Source organism: Eurosta solidaginis, chromosome 5 (genome assembly GCF_040869045.1).
Source record: "Eurosta solidaginis isolate ZX-2024a chromosome 5, ASM4086904v1, whole genome shotgun sequence".
Taxonomy (NCBI): Eukaryota; Metazoa; Arthropoda; class Insecta; order Diptera; family Tephritidae; genus Eurosta; species Eurosta solidaginis.
In genome coordinates this window covers 135,158,684-135,183,101 of record NC_090323.1, presented here as the reverse complement: position 1 = coordinate 135,183,101, position 24,418 = coordinate 135,158,684, and the positions used below count along the sequence as shown (strand labels likewise).

Here is a 24,418-nt window from a genome sequence, read left to right as displayed (position 1 = left end):
CTGGGTACATACGTGTATGTATGTGCGTATCATTTACTTTTACCGAATATCAACACATTGTGCGAATTTCAGCTGCCACTTTCGTTCGCTTGCCCATTCAACAACTTAAATTAATTAATTTTGACAAAGTCTTCGGCGTAAATTTACAGGTGAATGGAAGAGAGAAATGCGTGAGTAATGGTAGTGTATGAGTTTGAGTGCAAATATACACACATATAAATATAAGCACAAGTCATGTCATCTCTGACAGATATAGAGTATGTAGCTTTGTTCATGTGAGTGCACAAGAAATTGTTGCTGTACTCGTATACTAAATGGTCGAGCCAAAAATGTGCGCCATACAAACTTAATTTCCAAGATGAACATAATTACAGGAACACCTGGCGTATACGGCTTACGAAAATTAAGGATAACCGGCTAGCAAAGGGACAGAGAGACGCGTACAAACGGGCAAAAGTACTCTTCTTCTTGAAAACGTTCTTAAATTGTATAGCATCTGATGGTTGGTTAGTTAAGGTATGAATGAAACATACACACATTTCTGCCACATGTATGTGCCATGAGCAAATTTTACACTCCACAAACGTTGTAACACCAAAATATAATGACACTTATACTCTTCGCCCCACACGCGACGTTAGCACAATATCTGCACAGGTGACAGGTGGCAAGTGGCAGCAATGGATACCTTAGCATTAAGCAAACTTAACAATTTATACGATGAAAGAGTGTTTAACTTATGGGTTATGTTTTTTTTTGAGCCGCTCCTAGAAACTCATATTACTCATTTTTAGGAAGACGAGACATGTTTTGTGATGGAACGTTTTTTGATAATACGTTTTTTAAGTTTATTGATTGTTCTTCTTCTGAACATGCCGTGCCTCGAAAAATGTTTCAGAAAAAGCTTATTTGTACTTATGTACCTAGGCAATGCCGCTTTGCGGGATAAACCTGCAATTGAATTGAAATATTTGCAAACATGCGAAACTTAAGTAATTGTTCGAAGTACTGGGCACTTAATTCTTCATAAAGACTTTCCGTTCCTATATATTATACAATGTTGGAGAAGTGGTAAAATTTTTTGGTGTAGCACCCTAATTTGCAGGCCTACGAATGCATGTAAGTGTACCTATGATACACATACACATGCCACTACTACCCAGTAAGGTGCCGAAACGCGAAGTAGCAAATACTTTCCAACATTATATTTGGCAAACACTTCAAGTGTATTTCTGCCACGAAAATCTTCTCAGTGAAAACTCGTTTGCTGTGTAGATGTAGTGCGGAGTCGGAAAAATTAAAAGAAACACTATGCAAATTGGAAGGGAGGTTCGACCTAAATCTCTTCGGAGGTGTATCCCGTCTTGTATATATTTACTTGCAGTTGTATGGAGGATGATGAGGTGGGATCATCAAATCACTTTATGCTTGATTGCCCAGCTTTTTCCAGAACAAGGCGAAAGTACTTCGGTCGCGACTCTCTTGGATCTCCCGAGGATTTATCCAAAGTTGAGATCGGTATCATATGGAACTTTATCGTTGCTACCCAACGATTGTATAAGTATCTATATCTACATCACCGTTATTTTATTTTATTGTATGTGGTATCACAACGGACCTTCATGTTGTCTAAGTGAGCTTCCCCTATCGGGGTAGCTACCACCAAACCTAACTTAACCTACTTGCAGTTGAGCACGATTTTAAATTTTTTGTTTTTTTTTAGTTAATTCAGTCTCTTAATCGTATCGATACTATAAACTATTTTAAACAATTTGGCAGTATCCCAAACCAATTATAAAATTCGCAAGAACAATTTAAAATTTTTTAAAACAATCTCCAACTTTTAGGAGTTTTACGCCCACTTGCAGAATAGCAAGTTGTCTTTTTAATGCAGAGTTAATTAAAAAATTTTGTCAGTAATCCATGAGATTAAATTCCTCATGTCAGGTTAACTCTGTATTAAAAAGATAATTTGCCGTTCAGGAAGTGGGACTATCTGTGATTGCAATTTACTCGATAACTCATTTAAAATTTACAGAGAAAAATAAAATAAGGTTTTGAATTTTCTTTTTTATTGAAATGTTTTAAATAAAAAAACTAAATTTTCTCCTATTTTTATACTCAGTTGAGCAGAGCTCACAGAGTATATTAAGTTTGATTGGATAACGGTTGGTTGTACATATATAAAGGAATCGAGATAGATATAGACTTCCATATATCAAAATAAACAGGATCCAAAAAAAATTTGATTGAGCCATGTCCGTCCGTCCGTCCGTCCGTTAACACGATAACTTGAGTAAATTTTGAGGTATCTTGATGAAATTTGGTATGTAGGTTCCTGAGCACTCATCTCAGATCGCTATTTAAAATGAACGATATCGGACTATAACCACGCCCACTTTTTCGATATCGAAAATTTCGAAAAACCGAAAAAATGCGATAATTCATTGCCAAATGCGGTTAAAGCGATGAAACTTGGTAGATGGGTTGACGTTATGACGCAGAATAGAAAATTAGTAAGATTTTGGACAATGGGCGTGGCACCGCCCACTTTTACAAGAAGGTAATTTAAAAGTTTTGCAAGCTGTAATTTGGCAGTCGTTGAAGGTATCATGATGAAATTTGGCAGGAACGTTACTACTATTACTATATATGTGCTAAATAAAAATTAGCAAAATTGGATGAAGAACACGCCCACTTTTTAAAAAAAAATTTTTTTAAATTCAAATTTTAACAAAAAATTTAATATCTTTACTGTATATAAGTAAATTAAGTCAAAATTCAACTCCAGTAATGATATGATGCAACAAAATACAAAAATAAAAGAAAATTTCAAAATGGGCGTGGCTCCGCCCATTTTCATTTAGTGTGTCTAGAATTTTTTTAATGCCATAAGTCGAACAAAAATTTACCAATCCTTTTGAAATTTGGTAGGAGCATAGATTCTATGACGTTAACTGTTCTCTGTGAAAATGGTCGAAATCGGTGGAAGCCACGCCCAGTTTTTATACACAGTCCACCGTCTGTCCTTCCGCTCGGCCGTTAACACAATAACTTGAGCAAAAACCGATATATCTTTACTAAACTTAGCCCACGTACTTATCTGAACTCACTTTATCTTGGTATAAAAAATGGCCGAAATCCGACCATAACCACGCCCACTTTATCGATATCGAAAATTACGAAAAATTAAAAAAATGCCATAATTCTATACCAAATACGAAAAAAGGGATGAAACATGGTAACTGGATTGGTTTATTGACGCAAAATATAACTTTGGAAAAAACTTTGTAAAATGGGCGTGACACCTACCATATTAAGTAGAAGAAAATGAAAAAGTTCTAAAAGGCGAAATCAACAGGCCTTGGAATCTTGGCAGGAATACTGTTAGTGTTATTGAATATATAAATAAATTAGCAGTACCCGACAGATGATTTTCTTGATCACCTGATCCACATTTGGTCGATATCGCGAGAACGCCTTCACATATACATCTAAGGGCCACTCGCTTTTAAAACCCTCATTAATACCTTTAATTTGATATCCATATCGTACAAACACATTCTAGAGTCAACCCTGGCCCACCCTAATGGCGATATCTCGAAAAGGCGTGCACCTATAGACCTAATGCCCACTCCCTCTTAAAATGCTCAGTAACACCTTTCGTTTGATACCCATATCGTAAAAACATTCTAGAGTCACCCCTGGCCCACCCTGATGGCGATATCTCGAAAAGGCGTCCACCTATAGACCTAATGTCCACTCCCTCTTAAAATGCTCAGTAACACCTTTCCTTTGATACCCATATCGTACAAATATTCTAGAGTCACCCCTGGCCCACCCTAATGGCGATATCTCGAAAAGGCTTCCACCTATAGACCTAATGCCCACTCCCTCTTAAAATGCTCAGTAACACCTTTCGTTTGATACCCATATCGTACAAACATTCTAGAGTCACCCCTGGCCCACCCTAATGGCGATATATCGAAAAGGCGTCAACCTATAGACCTAATGCCCATTCCCTCTTAAAATGCTCAGTAACACCTTTCGTTTGATACCCATATCGTACAAACATTCTAGAGTCACCCTTGGTCAACCTTTATGGCGATATCTCGAAAAGGCGTCCACCTATAGAACTGAGGATTACTCCCTTTTAAAATACTCATTACCACCTTTCATTTGATACCCATATCGTACAAACACATTCTAGAGTCACCCTGGCCCACCCTAATGGCGATATCTCGAAAAGGCGCCCACCTATAGACCTAGTGCCCACTCCCTCTTAAAATGCTCAGTAACACCTTTCGTTTGATACCCATATCGTACAAACATTCTAGAGTCACCCTTGGTCCACCTTTATGGCGATATCTCGAAAAGGCGTCCACCTATAGAACTAAGGATTACTCCCTTTTAAAATACTCATTACCACCTTTCATTTGATACCCATATCGTACAAACACATTCTAGAGTCACCCCTGGCCCACCCTAATGGCGACATTTCGAAAAGGCGTCCACCTATAGACCTAATGCCCACTCCCTCTTAAAACGCTCAGTAACACCTTTCATTTGATTCCCATATCGTACAACTAGAGACACCCCTGGTGCACCTTTATGGCGATATCTCAAAACGGCGTCCACCTAGGGAACTAAGGATCACTCCTTTTCAAAATACGCATTAACAGCTTTCATTTGATACCCATATCGTACAAACATATTCTAGAGTCACCCCTGGTCCACCTTTATGGGGATTTCTCGAAAAGGCGTTCACCTATAGAACTAAAGCCCATTCCCTTTTAAAATACTCATTATCACCTTTCATTTGATACCCATATCGTACAAACACATTCTAGAGTCAGCCCTGGTCCACCTTTATGGCGATATCCCTAAATGACGTCCATCCATAGAACTATGGCCTACTCTCTCTTAAAATACTCTTTAATACCTTCCATTTGATACACATGTCATACAACCACATTCCAGGGTTACCCTAGGTTCATTTTCCTACATGGTGATTTTCCTTATTTTGTCTCCATAGCTCTCAACTGAGTATGTAATGTTCGGTTACACCCGAACTTAGCCTTCCTTACTTGTTCTTTTTACATTTTACTGCCTTTTTCCTATAGGATGCAATATAGATCCGAGCCGGCCACACAAATACTAAAACAATTGCATAAGTGTGTGTAAAAATTGAGTGACAACTCCCCACAGTGTGGTAAAAGAAAATGTGGACTTTGAAGTTCGAAATTAAAAAGGACTCTGGTTATTTGATCTCAAGCTAATCCTAACAATATTTACTTATATTCATATAACTAAGTACGCGGAGGTCGAGCTAGCCAGATAAAACTTTTTTATAAAAGAAGGTATGGTGTTTCTTCAATGCAAAATTTACCTAAATAAATCACTTTTTCATTAAGAAAGAACTATAAAACAAAGTAAATGTAAAGATAGAAATATATATTTTCAAGACATAAAGTTATTCAATAAAAAAAATGTATAAAAATTAATAAAACTAAGTAGAACCTATAAAAAGTTACTTATATTAAATTGTCAATATTTATTAATAATTAATTAATTATTATAAATTATTAATATTCAAATTGTCAATATTAATATGTATATTCAAAGGAACTTAATAATACTAAATAAAACGTATTAAATCACTGTTGATTTTAGTGAGTGACAAGCGAAAGCAAACGATCGTTGTCGCACATCTTTAGTGTCTGTGTGAAAATACGAACTCAAATTGCACAATGTGCAACTTTTGGCCGGCTCTGGTATAGATCATCGAGCTCTAGAAAAATAATGCTGCTGAGCAGCAGAACTCTTCCAAAACTGCTGAATAAATGTGTTCGTTAAAAGCTCTGCCTATTCCTTAATTTCAATAACTGGAAAATGTGTCCTTATCTGCCTCTTATTTTAAAGCTAAAACTACGTCAAGAAATCTTTTTCGCATCGAAATCATATGGTCCTTGCATCCCTCATCTTTCCTCGAGATGCTGAGTTCTCAACTGAAAACGTTTTGTAATTACTTCAACTACCCTACTTCATACTAACATTTAAATTCAAAGCTCGCATAGCTGGAAATTTTATTTCTGTTGTACCCACGACTAAACAAAATTTCGGTGTGAATAACATTCGTGGCATCCAACTAAAAATTGCTAAATGGGACGATTGGTTACTCTCACATACGCGTACGCACTTCTACAAAGCTGGAAGTGGCAGTAAGTTGCAAAATTTATGAGCGTTCATTAAAATCGACGCAACTCAACCCCGAAGTAGCTCAAACAAAGCCGGAAATGAAACGTAAATGAAATGGCAAAAACAGTTAGCGTACCATCAATCTGAGCACAATTATAATAAGCAGAGTATTTTCAACAGCACAATGCATAAACGTTGTACAGAAAAGAAAGATCAACGGCAACATTTCGGGAGCATCGAGTAAACGCTACCACGAGCTGATAAATGACCTTTGGGAGACGCCCATATTGCTACATAAAAGGGGCGTTGCAAAAAAATTTACTAAGAATATGCTCATATATGAGCAAATCCACCAAATCTTTAACTTTTCTGCCCTTTCATGTAACAGTGGACGCAAGAACTTAAACCATGTAAGCAGCAGATGTGCGTTTAGTTTGTACGATTGACTATTGTTGAGCAAAGAATCTCTATCGGCTAATTTTTCACAGTATTTGAAATTGAGTCGCCGTTTAGTGAAATCAGAGCTTTATCGTTGGCATGTGGTAACAGTAGCAGTGCTGTTTAATTAGGTGTTACATACATAATTACATCAATCAACGTGATACTGCAAGGAGAGCCAACGAGACAACGAGAACGAGACACACTCTTTTGCTTTTATAAAGTAAAGTTTTTTTAAGGGTAAAGGAAGGCACGACGGAGACAAATTTAAATTTGCCAATTGTGAAGTGTATTGTGTGTGGTTTTTTTCATTTAAAAATATTAAGCTATTTTTCAGCCGAACTCGAATTTCAGGGACCCATTTTAATAGTTATTTTTTGTGTTTGAAACGAAAGAGTCTTGCACAAAAAATTGTCCTTGGTGAAAGTATATGGGTCCTAAGGATGCCCATAGCATTTTCATGCAGTCTTTTTATTTTTGTGGAATTTTGCGATCGATTCTTAAATAACTACTCACTGAACCATCAATCATGAAGTTTCGTCTTTTCACAGAACAACAATCCACCCATCCAGGTCATTTGGCCAATGAACCAAAGCGAGAATATAAAAAGAGGATAACAATTGTTGAAGTACTTCCTTTATATAAATGGTCTAGAAGAAACGAAAAATGTCTCTTTAAACAAAGATAAATCTTGTTGAAATTCGATATCCAAATTTTAACATAACCACGGTGAAAGTTTTTATGAGGAACAAAAATGTAAAGGTGAAGCCCAGCGTAAACTGCCGGACCTACTTGGGTTATATTAATATTTGAATATAAAATTTCACACGGTGGTCCTCGACCAATTTTAACCGTGATGAGTTTGCACCTCCGATTTTCTTTCTGAACATGATTAAGGAACACTTCAGGAAACTGTTCCTATAGCTCATAAACTCGAGCATTTGGTCCTTTTTTTTTAATGCATTTTTCCCCAAAAGTGCATTTGCTGGGTATACATGGGCATATATTCTGAGCAAAATTAATTTTGACCATCATTATTTATGTTTTTTTGTACGCTGATCATGAAAATGATATTAATTTTACCAAAAAATGGTGGGATCAATAGTTACATACATACCGGGGTTTTCTCGCAGCAAACCTCTTGAACTGCCTTTGACCTACTTCAAACGCCTCACAGGCCCACTCCAAACGCTCGCTATCCAGTCGACCACTGCTTCAAGTGTAGGACAATTCTAAGTGGTGCACGGTGCTGTGACAGAGCTCTCTTACTTCCTCTTCTCTGTACCCTTCCCCACTCTACTTCTCCAATACATCCTTAGGTGGCCCCGGAATCGGGAAGGCTCCGTCGGAATACAACCGGATATATCCCCTGTCTGCTAATCGTTCTTCGCACGACCGACCACAAACTGCCATCAATATCCTCAAACGGGAATCTAAGGAAACTTATAGTTTCAACAGTGGTGGACCATAGTCAGAGAGGTGTTAGAGACGTTGCTTCCACATTGCAATTAAAGGTATTGTTGGTGGGGGACATAATATACAGGACGTACATAATGTGTGTCGGTGTTGATTCCGGATAGATAAGAGTTTAACCTGTACCAGTACCCAGATCGAAGTTGAGCTAGAGTGACGCGCGTCTCCCTAGAGAGAGTGCGTTCCTCTTCTGCGAGTTCTAGGTATTTTTCTTCAAGAACTGGTTTCGAAGGGCAATTCCTGACATAGAGGTCCGATGCCTGTTTGTGGATATCACTAAGGATCTGTTTGTGTTTTTTTACTTCATACGGCTGTGCTCTCAGGTGCCGTATTTCCTCATAATTCTTGCTGAGATTACTTCTTAAGCTCTTGGGAGGTTTGGCCTCTTCAATCAGACGTCTGTTGGGGTACCCAGGCTTCTGTATATTTAACATAAACTGTTTGCTCGGTATATCATTTCTCTCCTTAATGGGTAGTACTTTTGCCTCATTTTGTAGGTGGTATTCCGAGAACATATTAAGACAGCACGTAGCGGTTCTGAGAGCTGTGTTTTGGCAGGCCTGTATTTTCTTCCAGTGAGTAACCTTTAAGCTGCTTATCGTTCAATGGGTACGGTGCGTATAACACCCTGGATTGGGGGTTGGCAGTTCTTGGTAACCAACATCCCGCCATCCTCCTATGAGGCGAAACGGTTCAGCCTCATAGTCGGGTGCTATGGAGTTTGGTCAAGCCCTCACACCAACGACAAGGTGCCTACCCTAGCTCCACGGAAAATTAATCAATAATCGATTACACGATTTCCCCATTTTATTCGGAAATTTTCGGATAGATATGAAAACGAACCAATATAAAGGAAGTAAAAATTAATTTTAAGGCCATTGAAGTTAAGAAAGCATTTTGACTTTAACAAGATGATTGTTTTACTTAGTTCATCTATCGGGACCGGAGTATATTTTAATGGCAATTTTTCTATGTGCAAATAGATATTTTATTTCAAATACATTGTATAAACTCAGTTGATAATGTGGCTTGTAATATATTCAAGCTTGGACTTAATCTGATTGTACGTGAATTGTGTATGTTTGCTATGATTAGTTCAGCAACATCATATTTTACTGAATCTGCACAGGTTATGCTAACACAACGTTGCATACAAAATATGTATTAAAGAAACAAAATGTTGTATCGTATACAAACACATATATATTTATGTATAAAATGTAATGTAATTCGCTTTTAGCAATCTCATAATGTACTTGTACAAAACGGATAAATGCTGCAGAGTTACATAACATTAAATGATTACTTGAGTTGCATCCCAAACGATACACCAATAATAGTAATAACATATTCGAAAATGAAGAAAACAAAAACTTATATATTCAAATCGTTTTATGTAGAAATATTTTGTAGTCCCCGCAGTAATAAGCAGTAAACCTAATGGCTTACTCAAGCCTTGATAATATTAGTTGGGCAGTCAGCTTTCATTTACCGCATTGAAAAACTTGATTGTTGTGGGTGCTATTGACCAGGCCCCTTTGTTGCTTTAATGGCCGGGCCAGTTGGCTAAAGCACTACTGTTGATGCCACTTGGCAGCAGTTACTACAATCATGTAATTGCTACAAACCAAATAAAACTCCGCCGACGCCAAAATCATTATCATACTTTATATCATCATTGAATAATAATCATCATTACCCTAAGGAATTGCATAACTAAAAATGTGTGACAATAAGCGACATTAACCCCTTTCCTGCTCACATATGTAGCGTGTCGTTGTAGTATGGTTCGAACTAGTCTACCTCCCGTCGTCTGGGTCTTTATCACTAATTATGGAACACATAAATTGGCGGCACAACAACAGCCAAATTACACTGTCTCACACAACAGTTGTGCAGTTTGTCATTTGGCAACGCAACAAGATTATACCCTACAGGTAATCCAAGTATCTTACACCCTCTCAAACATAGTTATTAGTATAAATACTAATAGCCAATCGAGTGTATTTTTTCTCTACAGTCAAATGAATTTTCAAACAGAGATGTTCTCTTCTACAAAGCAACAATTTATAGTGTTTTCTAGAAAAATGCAGCCTCATATTTATTATAAAATAAAATGCAAGTCAATGAAAAAATGTAATTACTTTCAGTGATAGATGCTTTTGAGGGCGCTCGTAATTCTGGATTCGGGCCACCAAGCTATTAATACCTTAATTAAAATTAATACAATACAATATTTTGCTGTTGTTGGGGTGACAGTGCTTCACCCCATTCTATAAGTACGATCACACGCAAATTGTGATCACAGTCCTCTAGCGGGAGCTCAAAAGGAACTGTCAGTTCCAACAGAGTTGGACCATAAATGATGTTAAATGCTTTGGTTCCACATTTAAATCGTATAACATGTATATTGAAGTTGGTTTTGAATAAGAGTTCATTCACTCTATATACAGAGGAAAGTTGGGTCAGAGTGACTCCCTCTGTATAGTCTGATCTCCTCTACTGCAATAGTTGGATAACATATATCGATAACGCGGTTAAACGGGCACGAACCCCGTCCATTAGGCTGATTTGGAAAATTCCGTTTCTTATAGTAGGTCTCACGAAGATGTCTCCTTATCGCTCTGCGAGGCTGGCCTTGATGAAGCAGTTGTTAGCTGTGATGTCCCGGTTTATGACCAATTTGGAAAAACTGTACCTGCAGCATTTCATTGTGGGCTTTATATTGAACTCTTTTTCCAAACTATGTAAGGGATGCTGAGGAATCATAAGGAGATATGCCATCGAGTGCATAGTCTGGCAACCCGCCTTTTCTAATGTGTGTTTTTTAAGTCAGGCTTTAAAAGTTGTTAAAAATGTTTCTTATGACTTTACTCAGCTGCTGCTGGGAGATTATTTAAGGGTTTTGTTGCGGATGTATATTTAAGATACAATTTCGGAGACAGGCGCCTTGAAGCTAAAACTAATTGTATCATCTAATATCTGTGGGTGAAAGATAGTCAGCTATGTCGATAACAGGGTGATCATGGACTTAGTAGGTGACAATGTCAGATGGTCACATAAAAACCGAGAAAGACTGGGGAAATAATAATTTATTAGAAAACTATTTTATCTATTGAGGGGCCAAGGCATTGTGTAATAGCTGTGCAAGCGTCGACATAGGAAATAATGGTTACTCTTTCTGGTGGAGAAAAGAAATGAGCTTTAAAATAAAGGTAACTAAACAGAAGTGAGGACGGGATGCAATGCTGTGTGACAACCTGTTTGATGCTCCTAAATATTTATGTTTCGTTCCCCAAACAAGAATTCTAGATTCGCCCCAGACCAGTAATATATATACGAAGCAATGTTACCAAAACCGGAAAATAGTCTAAATCGTCGTTTCTATTTTTGGTTAACATGTCAAACCGAATTGAACCTTCAGAATGATAGACCCAAAAACTGAAGATAATATTAGATAATAACAAATAAATGTGTCTAGTTTTGGGTGTAACCGAACATTATATACTCAGCGTGAGCATCAATTGTACACTTCACTTCAGATAAATTACTTTTCTACATAACACGTGGCACCACCCGTTTACAAAAAAATTTCTACCCATTTCCTCTTACAATAAAACTTGATAAGTGAAATATCATTGATTCAAAACTATTTTTTGCTAAGTTATAACTTATTGTTCTTCTCTACGACTCTTTTAAACTTGTTTTATATCTAAGTTGCCGTGGTTTTCAACCGATCCTGTCCATTTTAACTAGAAATATTTTCTGCTATAAGGAAAATATGTGTACCAAATTTTATTACGATCCGTTAATTTTTCTTCGAGTTATGGCTCCCGAAACATAGAAAATTGCTTAGTCATAAAAGGGGCGGTACAACGCCCATTTTTTAAAATTTGAAGTTTTTCCTATTTATTGTTATAAACCCACTTGGGAAATGAAATACGGTTGAAATGAAGCTCTTGTTTATTTTATTGGTTCACGCCCCTTTTAAAAATCTTTTATATAAAAGTGGGCACGATCCCTAACCGATTTCGTTAATTTTTCTTCAAAGCATTCCCTATAGTAAAGGCAACCTCTCTGCCAAATTTTGTTACGATAGGTTTAACGATTTTTGATTTATGATTAATAATATTTTTAAAATTGATTTTATCACAAGTGGGCGGTGCCACCCCTATATTAAAAAAAATTTCAAATTTTTATCAGGAGTCTCAATGTCAGTCCACACGTCAAATTCCAACATTCTAGGTGTATTACTTACTTACTTAATTGGCGCTTAACCGTCTAAACGGTTATGGCCTTCCAACAAGGCGCGCCAGTCGCTCCTTCGCTCCGCCAACCGGCGCCAATTGGTCACACCAAGGGAGTTTAAATCGTTTTCCTCCTGGTCCTTCAAACGGATTGGGGGCCTCCGTCTACCTCTACTTCCATAGGCGGGTTCCGATAGAAACACTTTCTTGGCCGGAACATCATCATTCATTCGCATAACATGGCCTAGCCAACGCAGCCGCTGCGTTTTAATTCGCTGGACTATGTTGATATCTGCGTATAGCTCGTACAGCTCATCATTAAATTTTCTTCGGTACTCACCATCGCCAACGCGTAGAGTTCCATAAATCTTTCGAAGAACTTTTCTCTCGAACACTCCCAAAGCCGCTTCATCTGCTGTTGTCATGGTCCATGCTTCTGCCCCATATATCAGGACGGGTACGATAAGTGACTTGTAGATTATGATTTTCGTTCGCCGAGAGAGGACTTTACTTTTCAATTGCCTACCTAGTCCAAAGTAGCATTTATTGGCAAGAGCGATTCTTCGCTGGATTTCAGTGCTGATGTTGTTGCTAGTGTTGATGCTGGTTCCCAAATAAACGAAGTCTTTTACTATTTCGAAATTGTGGCTGCCAACAGCAGCGTGGTTGCCAAGGCGCATATGCGCTGACTCTTTGCTCGATGACAGCAGGTACTTCGTTTTGTCCTCATTCACCATCAAACCCATCTTTACTGCTTCTTTTTCCAGTTTGGAGTAAGCAGAACTAACAGCGCGGGTGTTTAGGCCGATGATATCAATGTCATCAGCATATGCCAGTAATTGCACGCTTTTATAGTATATTGTTCCAGTGCGGTTAAGTTCTGCAGCTAGTATAATTCTCTCCAGCATTTTTTTTTTTCTGTTTTTGTTTTTTTTTATAATTTTCTCTGGTTATCATCCGATTTCGCTCATTTTCAATACCAATATATTCTGGGCCAGATAAGCTCGTGTACCAAATTTGGTGAAGATATCTCAATATTTAGTCAAGTTATCGTGTTAACGGACAGACGGATGGACGGACGGACATGGCTCAATCAAATTTTTTTTCGATACTGATGATTTTGATATATGGAAGTCTATATCTATCTCGATTCCTTTATACCTGTACAACCAACCGTTATCCAATCAAAGTTAATATACTCTTTGTGCAAAGCACGCTGAGTATAAAAAGGGCAGATCTAGGACCACCGTCGATTATACATCATCTCATAGTAGTAAACTTGGACTCCCATAAATGCTCAGTTTATGTAGCTTAAGCTAAAACTTCAAGTTAACCTAGCAGACTTTTTAAGATAACCCAATTACACCAGCTTTAATCAACTTCTACGGAACGACTTGTTTGAACTTTATTTCAAACAAACTTTATATCAAAAAATACTAGAACCTGGATCCCGAAACAATTTTAAGCCTATCTAGTTTTGTATGAATCTTACGGCAAGTGCAATTTATCGAGTTCTGAAAACCCTCACAGCTATCGAAGCATGCGGCGCCTCGTATTATATTTTATTTAACTCTGCGCTTAAACTTTATGATGATAAGAAGGCTTGACTTTGGTATTCATATTCAACTCCGATCTTTTAGGTTCAATACACAATGTCTCAAAATTTCGGGAAAATATATTAAATAAAGTCGCTCACTTCTAAAAATTCTACAGCGTGTGGACTTTTTTGATAACATTTTGTATGGAAAGTGTGGCAATTAATTGCTCATCCTAATCTTTTATGTATAAAAAAGGAGATAAGGTATATTTCACCAGTTGTAGTTTATAGAGAAGTGGTTGTGCAATAACACGCCAACTATTTTCATTCCGTACTGGGTGTAAACTTCTCATTTTCCTAACTTCTCGGTTGCGTACGCTTGAAGTAAAGTCAAACTGAGGCGTTAATGGCCGACTGGCAAAGCAGTGAGACGCAACGATATTATATGACCTTGGATGATGTCCAGGAGTTGGTTGCAACGTCATAAAAACCTACAAACTCTAGCAAACGCGTTGTGATACAAATTGGCTGCGTTTTGCGGCTGGCATCATCAGGCAAAGAGCAGCATCCTTTGCTGACAATAACCAAACAAAAACAAAAACAAAAACTCAAACTAAATAACATAAACAATTGCTGGAACTTTCATTAAAAAAGATAGAAGCACTGCTTGACTATACAAAAAAATGATTTTTGTATATATGTACATATTTTTGCCTTTCCGTAGACGCATTAATGGCGGATGAGGAGTAAGGAACCGATGCGCTCAGCCACATCCTTTACTGTTCATTGCCGACAGGGGAGCGGTAATCGCTGGATAATCGGCAACTGGGGAGCGCCCCGTGCGTGTGGCATTTTGCAAAATACTTTACAAATTTGTTGCATCGCTGCCACCGCCGTTGGCTACGAAACTGGAACTGATGTTGTCGCTGTTGCAAATCGACTTATCATTTTTTTTGTTTTTATTTACATTTAGTTCTGTGCTATTATAGTAAATTTTTATTGTATTGTGAATAAAAAGTTGCAGAAAACAATGCACAGGAACATCAAATAAAGCGGAAGGAAATCGCTGTAAATAAAAAAACAAATATTCGCACGTATAAGCACAACAAAATAGAATGATATACATAACAAGTTAGCAAATGAAATAATAATAAAGTGGAAAAAAATTGATCGGGTTGCTACGTTACTACTGACAATCGACGTCAATATTTGTTAAATGCAAGAAGGAATAAGTAAAACAAAAAAGTATTTATTGAGCTAAAAAGTTAGTCAATGCTAAAATTTGTAGAAAACCGAAAACTAAATTTTGAATTCATATTGGGAAGTAGTTAAATCAGATTTAAAAAAAAAAGCCTAAAAGAGAACGGCTGGCTTACATGAGGGCAAAAAAGCGTAGCGTTTATTTGAAGACGAGTGTATTATAACTTTAATCAGATAACCGTGTCCTGTAATAACATGAAAGAATCGAGACAGATATAGATTTCCTTTTATCAATATGTTCAGCATCGAAAACAATTTTTTTTGAGCTTGTCCATGAGCAAAAACTGAGATATTCTTTAAAATTTTTATACACTGGCTTATCAAGATCCAGAATAGATTCGTGTTGAAAACACTTTAAAATGATGAAACTTCTTAAGAGGATATAACGCATTTTTTCAAAATGGGCGCCGCACTGCGCAAATTTAAAAGAAAATATCATGTCGAAACTCAGCATAGCCAAATAAGGGGGTATCACTAAAAACTAGTTGAAAATGTGGCATCTTTGTTCAAACACTTACGGCCTTTTCTTTTTTGCAAAAAAATGTACCCTCATGTTGCACTCTCAGATTCTAACTTTAGAACTAGGTTACTTGGCGTTCTGGAAAATGGCTGAACTTGTAAGTAATGGTACCCCTTTCTTAATCACACAAACTTTCGAGAGAGCGGAGAAAAATCAGACAGAACAACATTATTTTCGGAAAAGAAAATGCATTCACTTAAAATGTTTAAAAAAATATTTTTTGCAGCCCTATGTTAAAACACCTAAGTTAATTTGTAATATGCAGAAAAGGTATCCACGCAGGGCACAACGCATCCGAAATCATAAACACATCTGGCCAAGAAAAGCTTTTGTCGAAGTTTTTCTAAATACAGCAATCTTTATTCGAACCGTTTATCAAACAAGTAATAAAGTCTAGGTTCGGGTGAAACCGAGCATTGCCTACCCACCTGTGCACTTGAAACGCTGTTTTTGTTTCCTTTGTGTGGTTAATAGTGTTAAAAGGCTGCGCAATAATACAAATGTACATATAAGGTGGCGGCCACCGTGGTGTGATGGTAGCGTGCTCCGCCTATCACACCGTATGCCCTGGGTTCAACTCCCGGGCAAAGCAACATCAAAATTTTAGAAATAAGGTTTTTCAATTATAAGAAAATTTTTCTAAGCGGGGTCGCCCCTCGGCAGTGTTTGGCAAGCGCTCCGGGTGTATTTCTGCCATGAAAAGCTCTCAGTGAAAACTCATCTGCCTTGCAGATGCCGTTCGGAGTCGACATAAAAACATGTAGGTCCCGTCCGGCCAATTTGTAGGGAAAATCAAGAGGAGCACGACGCAAATTGGAAGAGAAGCTCGGCCTTAGACCTCTTCGGAGGTTATCGCGCCTTACATTTATTTTTTTTTTACATATAAGGTTCTATTCTGAACTAATTTTCGTTTAAACGAAACAAAATGGATACAGCGGCTACCACTAATGAACTTAAGCGGGTAAAAATGCAGTTTTAATTTCGTTCGGATTGGGTGATTTTTGTTCGATGTATGGCATCGAAAGTGTTTTGGAAAGAGTTATAACAAAGCAAAAATAACAAGTAAAGGTGTCTAGGTTCGGGTGTAACCGAACATAACATACTCAGGGTGAGCTTCAATTGTACATTTTATTTCAGATAAATTACTCTTCTACATAACACGTGGCACCGCCCATTTAAAAAAAAAATATCTCTCCATAATAAAACTTGAAAAGTGAAATATCATTGATTCAAAACTATTATTTGCTAAGTTATAGCTTATTATTCTAGACTATGACCCTTTTAAATTTGTTTTATATCTAAGTTGCCGTGGTCTTTAACCGATCCCGTCCATTTTTACTAGAAATATTTTCTGTTATATGGAAACCGATCCCGTCCATTTTTACTAGAAATATTTTCTGTTATATGGAAAATATGTGTACCCAATTTTGTTAGGATATGTAAATTTTTCTTCGAGTTATGGCTCCCGAAACAGAAAATTGCTTAGTCATAAAAGGGGCGGTACAACGCCCATTTTATTAAATTTGAAGTTTTTCCTATTTATTGTTATAAACCCACTTGGGAAATGAAATACGGTTGAAATGAAGCTCTTGTTTATTTTATTGGTTCACGCCCCTTTTAAAAATCTTTTATATAAAAGTGAACGTGGTCCTTAACCGATTTCGCAATCTCTCTGCCGAATTTTGTTACGATAGGTTTAACGATTTTTGATTTATGTTTAATATTTTTAAAATTGATTTATCAAAAGTCGGCGGTGCCACGCCCATTTATTATGTATTATTTGCTAAATAATCAAGTTTTTTGTGTTTTCCAAAATGTTATATATATAAAAAGTAGGCGTGATTATTACCCGATTTCGCTCATTTTCAATACCAATCTATTGTGAGTGTACCAAATTTGATGAAGATATCTCAATATTTACTCAAGTTATCGTGTTACCGATACTGATGATTTTGATATATGGAAGTCTATATCTATATCGATTCCTTTATACCTGTACAACCAACCGTTAAACCATTCAAAGTTAATATACTCTGTGTGCAAAGCACGCTTATTCTATATTTAAATCTATTATTCAACAAACGAAATATTACTTGTACAAAATTTTGAAGTAAAATTGTACTCATGTTTTTACTCGAAGAAGCAATAGACAATCTAAAATCTATTGACTAAGCATTTGGCGTGATGACACGCCGCGCGCTCGGCTTATTGAAATCGCTGTCTATTTATTTCTAATAAAGATCAAGTTTTGAAATCTTCTGGAAAACTTCTATATATATTATCTTTGAGACAGCATATTTAGATATTGGAAATTAAAAACTTTGTAACACAACTTTTGCAAAAGTATGCGCCGAGTCGGATTAGCAGAAAATTTGTTTTCCCTACTAATCGGAAACTGCTTTAGAAATTTCGAACAACATTTACTAGTTTACGAATATGTTCACAAAATTTTCAAAGAACACGAAAAATCATGAAAAATAATTTTACTCATTTTTGACGTAATTGTCGATTTTGACAATGTTCCCAAAATTTTGGGATAAAATTAATTTCAGATTCGGATTCAGCATCCTCGAAACCATAAAGGTGGGCTATTATTAGCGACTAGGAATGTTCTGGTCAATCTTTCGTGTTTCTAAGCGACTTTCTGGGGGTTTGCCGCTGGCCTATTAGTATTGTTATAAAAACTGTACTAAATTAGCGTGGTGGCTAAAATATTAAACTGTTTAGGAGAGAGGCAGAAAAAGCCTTCTCCAGTAAAATATGTCATTTGGTGCTTACGATAAAATCGAAAAACTAACTCAGATTTCATACATATTTTTTAATTTTCGTGGCATATCTCTTTACATGTGTCCGGTTAAGCTAAGTACGCACTGAGCTGCGCTACACTACGCAGCCAAAATATTCTTTGCATGTATCCTTATGGAGCAATTCATATCTAGCGGTGGCGACGTGGTCATGAGCGTCAATGTTGATCAAATAGGTAAAAAGGTGAAGCGCCGCTGCCTCTCTCGCCGCGTAGTGTGCATGCATCTTAAATGTGCTATTCCGCCTAAACTTAGACTTCCTCACCTGCTTATATCTTTGGTTTTAATTCCTTAAACTAAATAGCTGTGGTATTTAATATATAAATCACTATTTAATAATAAGCACTATTTATTTTTATAAAATATTTTTATTTAACCGCTCCTAAAAGTATGTTACAAAACGTTTTTAAATATTTCAACCGAATGAAAATTTTTGAAAAACAATATTTTACAATTGAAAAATAAAAATTAACAAGAACAAAAAAATTCAATTTATTTAAAGTAGGTACATTTAAAGTTGAATATAAATATAACCCTACAATACTCCCCCTTCCGGAGATTTAATGCTAAAGAAATTAAAAGTAACTTTCTTTTTTGTTTTTGTGTTAGGTATCTGTATTTTATCAATCATTGCTGGTTTTAAACGATCAATAGGAATAGATTTAATTTCATTGTTTATTTCAATTTTAAAGTTTTTAATATCTTTTTCAATAACTCTATAAGGACCTTCGTACGGATGTTGCAAGGAATGTTTGTTTATTACACGTACAAAAACAAAATGACAATCTTTTAAATCTTTTGGAACAAAAATACCACTAGAATTTTGATGATGTTCCAAATTTGATATAAAATTTTTAAAATGTTCACGCAAACTACTTAAAACATCCGTTGAAGTTATATTCTCTGTAGTTGAAACAAATAATTCACCAGGTAATCTTAAATTTTGTCCATAAACCATTTCAGCCGGTGTTGCTGAAATATCTTCTTTAAAAATCGATCGCAAACCCATAAGTACTATTGGTAACTCTTCATACCAATCCCTTGATCCATTCCTAGCCATTATTGAAGATTTAAGCTGTCTATGAAAACGTTCTATCATTCCATTAGCTTGGGGATGATAAGGAGAAGTTGTTATTTGATGACTTCCAAGAAGTTTCGTTAATTCTGAAAACAAGTTTGAAGTAAATTGAGATCCCTGATCTGTTGTTATTTCTAATGGAACTCCAAAACGTGAAATATATTCTTTAAAAAATTTATTTACAACCGTAACTGCAGAAATATCTCTTAGTACAAATGCCTCTGGCCAACGTGTAAATCTATCAATTATAGTTAGTATGTAACGATATCCTTTTGAAACAGGTAAGGGTCCAACAATATCTAAGTGAATGTGTTCAAATCTAGGTTTTGGAATTGGAATTTTCATAACTGGAGATTTTGTATGACGATGTACTTTCGATTTTTGACAACTTATACATTCTTTAGACCAAGTATTAATATCTTTATTCATTTTAGGCCAAAAATATTTCTTAACTATCAAACGACGTGTAGCTCTACTACCAGGATGTGAAATCCCATGTAACATATCAAATATTATTTTTCTTAAATTGTTTGGAATGAAAGGCCTAGGATTTTCTCCTGACACTTCGCACCATATATTAAAGTTAAGAACAGGAATTTTTATTAGTTTCAAATTTAAAAATGTTTGCTCTGAGGTAAGTTTGCTTAATTCACTGTCTTGTTGTTGTTCACTTTGTAAAATTTTTAAATTAATGTCCGAATTATTAATCGCTTCTACTTCAAACGCACGAGATAATGTATCAGCTACAACATTTTCTTGTCCTTTAATATACCTAATGTCATTCGTAAACTGAGCAATGAATTCCATATGTCTAGTCTGTCTTGCGACTGCGTTCTGTTTTTGAATTTAAAGCAAATACAAGAGGCTTGTGATCTGTGAAAACTGTAAACTCACGTCCTTCTAGAAGGTAACGAAAATGTTTCATGTTCAAATAAATAGCTAATAGTTCCCTATCAAATGCACTATATTTAATTTCGGATGGAGACAATTTCTTTGAAAAGAATGCAAGTGGTTCTGACTTATTATTAAACGTTTGATGTATGACACCACCTATTGCCGTATTGGATGCATCTTTGTTAAAATGATTTAACAATATCGCAGATGCAAACTTTTCTTTAATGCATTCGAAAGCTTTATTAGATGTATCGTCCCAAATTAAAATCTTGTCTCGCTTCTTATTTGTTCTATTAATTAAATCATAGATAACTGTCGTAAACTCTGCTAATTTTGGTATATATCGATGGTAATAATTAACCATACCAATAATTTTTTGTGCCTGCTTAATAGATTTTGGACGATCAAAATTTCGAATGGCTAAAACTTTTTCTTCTGAGGGTCTAATTCCCGTTTCAGAAATATTATGTCCTAAAAAGTCAACATTTGTTACGCCAAAAGTACATTTACTTGGTTTTATATTTAAACCGTACTCCGTTAGGCGCTGAAATAGTACGCGAAGATCTTTGAAATGTTGTTCCTCATTTTCGCTTGCCACTAAGAGATCATCAATATATGTAAAAACAAAGTCTAAATCATTAACTACTTCATTAATAAATCGTTGAAAAGTTTGCGCGGAGTTCCTAAGCCCGAAAGGCATTCGTACAAATTCAAACATGCCAAAAGGCGTATTGATTGCAGTTTTATAGATATCCTCTTCTGCCATTGGAATTTGGTGATAAGCTCTTACCAAATCTAATTTTGAAAATATTTTCTTATTTCTTAGATTCATGTTGAAGTCATGAACATGGGGCAAAGGATAACGATCAGGAACTGTTACGACATTTAATCTTCTAAAATCTCCACAAGGACGCCAGTCATTTAACTCCTTCTTGGGTACAAGATGTAAAGGAGATGCTACTGCTGAATTAGAAGGTCTACATATCCCTGTCTTTACTAAAAAATCGAATTCAGTTTTAGCTACTTTGAATTTAATGGGGTCTAAACGTCTTGGTTTAGAAAATAGCAAATTTCCTTCAGTGACTAATCTGTGAACTGTTGTATGTCTAACTGGTTGTGAATAATCTGGTTCAGAAAATAAAGAAGGAAATTCTTTTAGTAACTCTGTAAATTTGTTATCAACAGCGAAAACTTTTGGTAGCGAAACATTACAAACGCATGAAATTGTGTTAACTGAAAGACTTGTTATCGGATCTACTAAGCATTTGCGTTTAACATCAACTAAGAGACCATATTTACACAAAAAATCAGCACCGATAATTGGTTTAGCTATATCCGCTATTAAAAACGTGAACGGAAATTCGCGACGCAGTCCTAAATTAATATTTAAAAGTTTTTTACCGTATGTCGAAATCGTTGAACCGTTAGCTGCAGTTAAAATAATATCTGATGACTTTTTCGAACTTGAAGATTTTGAAACCGGAAGCACTGAAATTTCTGCTCCACTATCTATTAAAAAATTAAGTTTGTTTGTTTTATCAAAAATAAATAAGCGACGTGTAAAGGTGTCGTAACAACGGATAACTTTAGTTTGACGAACTATTATTTTTAAAAGCGCATGGTTGTTCGCACTTCAAAGCCTGATTACCAAACTTATAATGATACCTACAGAGCCAATTTGGGTTGTCACGAGACTTTGATCGATATCTAGAAGGACTTCTAAAACGATTCCTACTAAAAGATCGGGACCTTGAATAATTTTGACTCATCTGATTTTTAATTTCACTGATCTCTAATGACAATTTTTCAAAATTTTTGCACATCATGTTAGTTGTTTGAACCAAATTTGAAATAATTGCATTTTCGCTTTTAGAATTTGGAAAATTACTAACTGAGGCTATTTCATTTCTATTATAAACTTCCCAAATATTATCGGCTAATTTAACTAATTCACCTATTTCATTCAAATTCGAACTAGTAAGAATAATACTTAAATTTTTGGGCAACTTCCTTATCCAAAGCTTTTTAAGAATTTCTTTGCTAAAATTGTTTCCAGAGCGTAGCACTAGAGACCGATAAAACTCAGAAGGTTTACCATCTCCCATTTCTGAATCGGATAACACTCGATCTAATTTGGCATTCTCACTTAATGAGTGCCGTTCAATTAAAATTTTCTTTAATGCAGAAAATTTGTCATTTTCAGGAGGATTTTGAACAAAATCAAGAATTGTCATAATTACATCCTGTGGAAGTGCAGTTATGACATATTCATATTTTGTCCCTTCCTGAGTAATGTTCTTTCGACTAAATTGCATTTCAGCATGGATGAACCATGCTTCAGGGCAATTAGTCCAAAATTGGGGAAGTTTTACCGATGTAGCAAAAATTTCATTATTTTGATTCACATATGGATTTGGTAAATCATTTTGATAATTTACATTATCCAAATCAATAAGTGAATCGTTTACTTGATTTCGTGGTGTAGATGTACGTATATTATTTGATGGTGAATGAAACATTGTTAATAGAAATAACTACAAAAATTATATTATAGGAAGAAATAAAAATGTCCGGAAAGGAGCGTTTACAAAACCCAAATTATTAATCTATTTTGATACATATACAGATACATATAAATAATATTAATACTAGATACAGCTCACCGAATATTTGTCGCAATGGTTTTAAAATTGATTGATGAATTTGGACAATGTATTGTGCAATGGCTTTAAAATTGATTGATGAAATTGGATAATGTATTGTGCAATGGCTTTAAAAATTGATTGATGAAATTAGACAATGTATTGTGCAATGGCTTTAATTGTTTTGTATTTGTAGCTTTTGTTGTTGTTGCTCTTTAAATATTTGATTGAAAGGCTGATGTTAATGATGCAGCGGTAACGTCTGAAATAATGACAATCCAAAAATACGACGAAGACGACGTCGTGCAGTTGAAAATAAACTAATTTTATAGAAGTGAATCTAGTTTTTGGACCACCACGTCTACGTCAAATACGCGTTAGAGAGGGCTCTTGTAATGTTCACGATATATTTGGTATATATTTTCAACTTGTTTTTCAGATAATTCTTCGAGTAGTGAGGACACTTCACACTAGTTTAAAGGTACGAATTACAAAACTTTTAGCGAGTTAGAGCTGGACGTTGCAAGATGTTACGCACTTTATTTGAAAGTGAATTTAAATAAATCTCTTCGCTGGTCTTTTGTAAATCAATTAAAGTTTGTTCAAGTGCACCACCTTTAACAATTTGTTTAAGAATTTGCTGATAAAAACGTAATAAGTTGGATATAGTAAACAGAACTATGTTATCGTTTTCGGAAGTCAACATGGTTTCCACTCGCATAATATATAACTAGGAAGAGAATAAATCGATTTTTGCTGAACATCAACTGGTGGCGTTATTATTTCATACAGCATACAAGAATTAAAATTTGATTCGTTGTTTTTGAACGACGGTTTTTATGTTTGGCTGGCTAGATCGCCAATGTGGTATTTAATATATAAATCACTATTTAATAATAAGCACTATTTATTTTTATAAAATATTTTTATTTAACCGCTCCTAAAAGTAGCGAAACAGGCGTACCAAAGCAATACACTCAAAATTACTACGGAATATGTTCTTATGACCCCTGAATACCACCTACATAGTGAGGCAAAAGAGCTCAAATTAAAGGAGCACAATGAGCAGACAGATTTTGCTGAATTGTCAGAAAGTGGGTCATCCCAGCAAACAACTGCTTGATCCCTCCCAGAGGGATAAGGAAACATCTTCGTAAGCACTACAATGAGATATGTGATCCACCAACTCAGCCGGGTGATCCCGATCAACATAATGACGCCCTAGGACCAATCCACACAGAATCGGTAAACACCGTTGCTAGGTCGCGCCTGGTGAACCCCGCTATGAAGATATGATGTCCAACTCTTGCAGAAGAAGAAAGCAGAC

General features: G+C 35.8%; 1 protein-coding gene across 3 annotated transcripts in view; it reads right to left on the bottom strand.

Moving 5' to 3' along the window:
- Window positions 1-24,418, bottom strand: part of Rbp6 (RNA-binding protein 6) — a 1,756,398-nt gene that overhangs the window by 1,238,567 nt on the left and 493,413 nt on the right. The gene's annotated exons all lie outside the window — the stretch shown is intronic.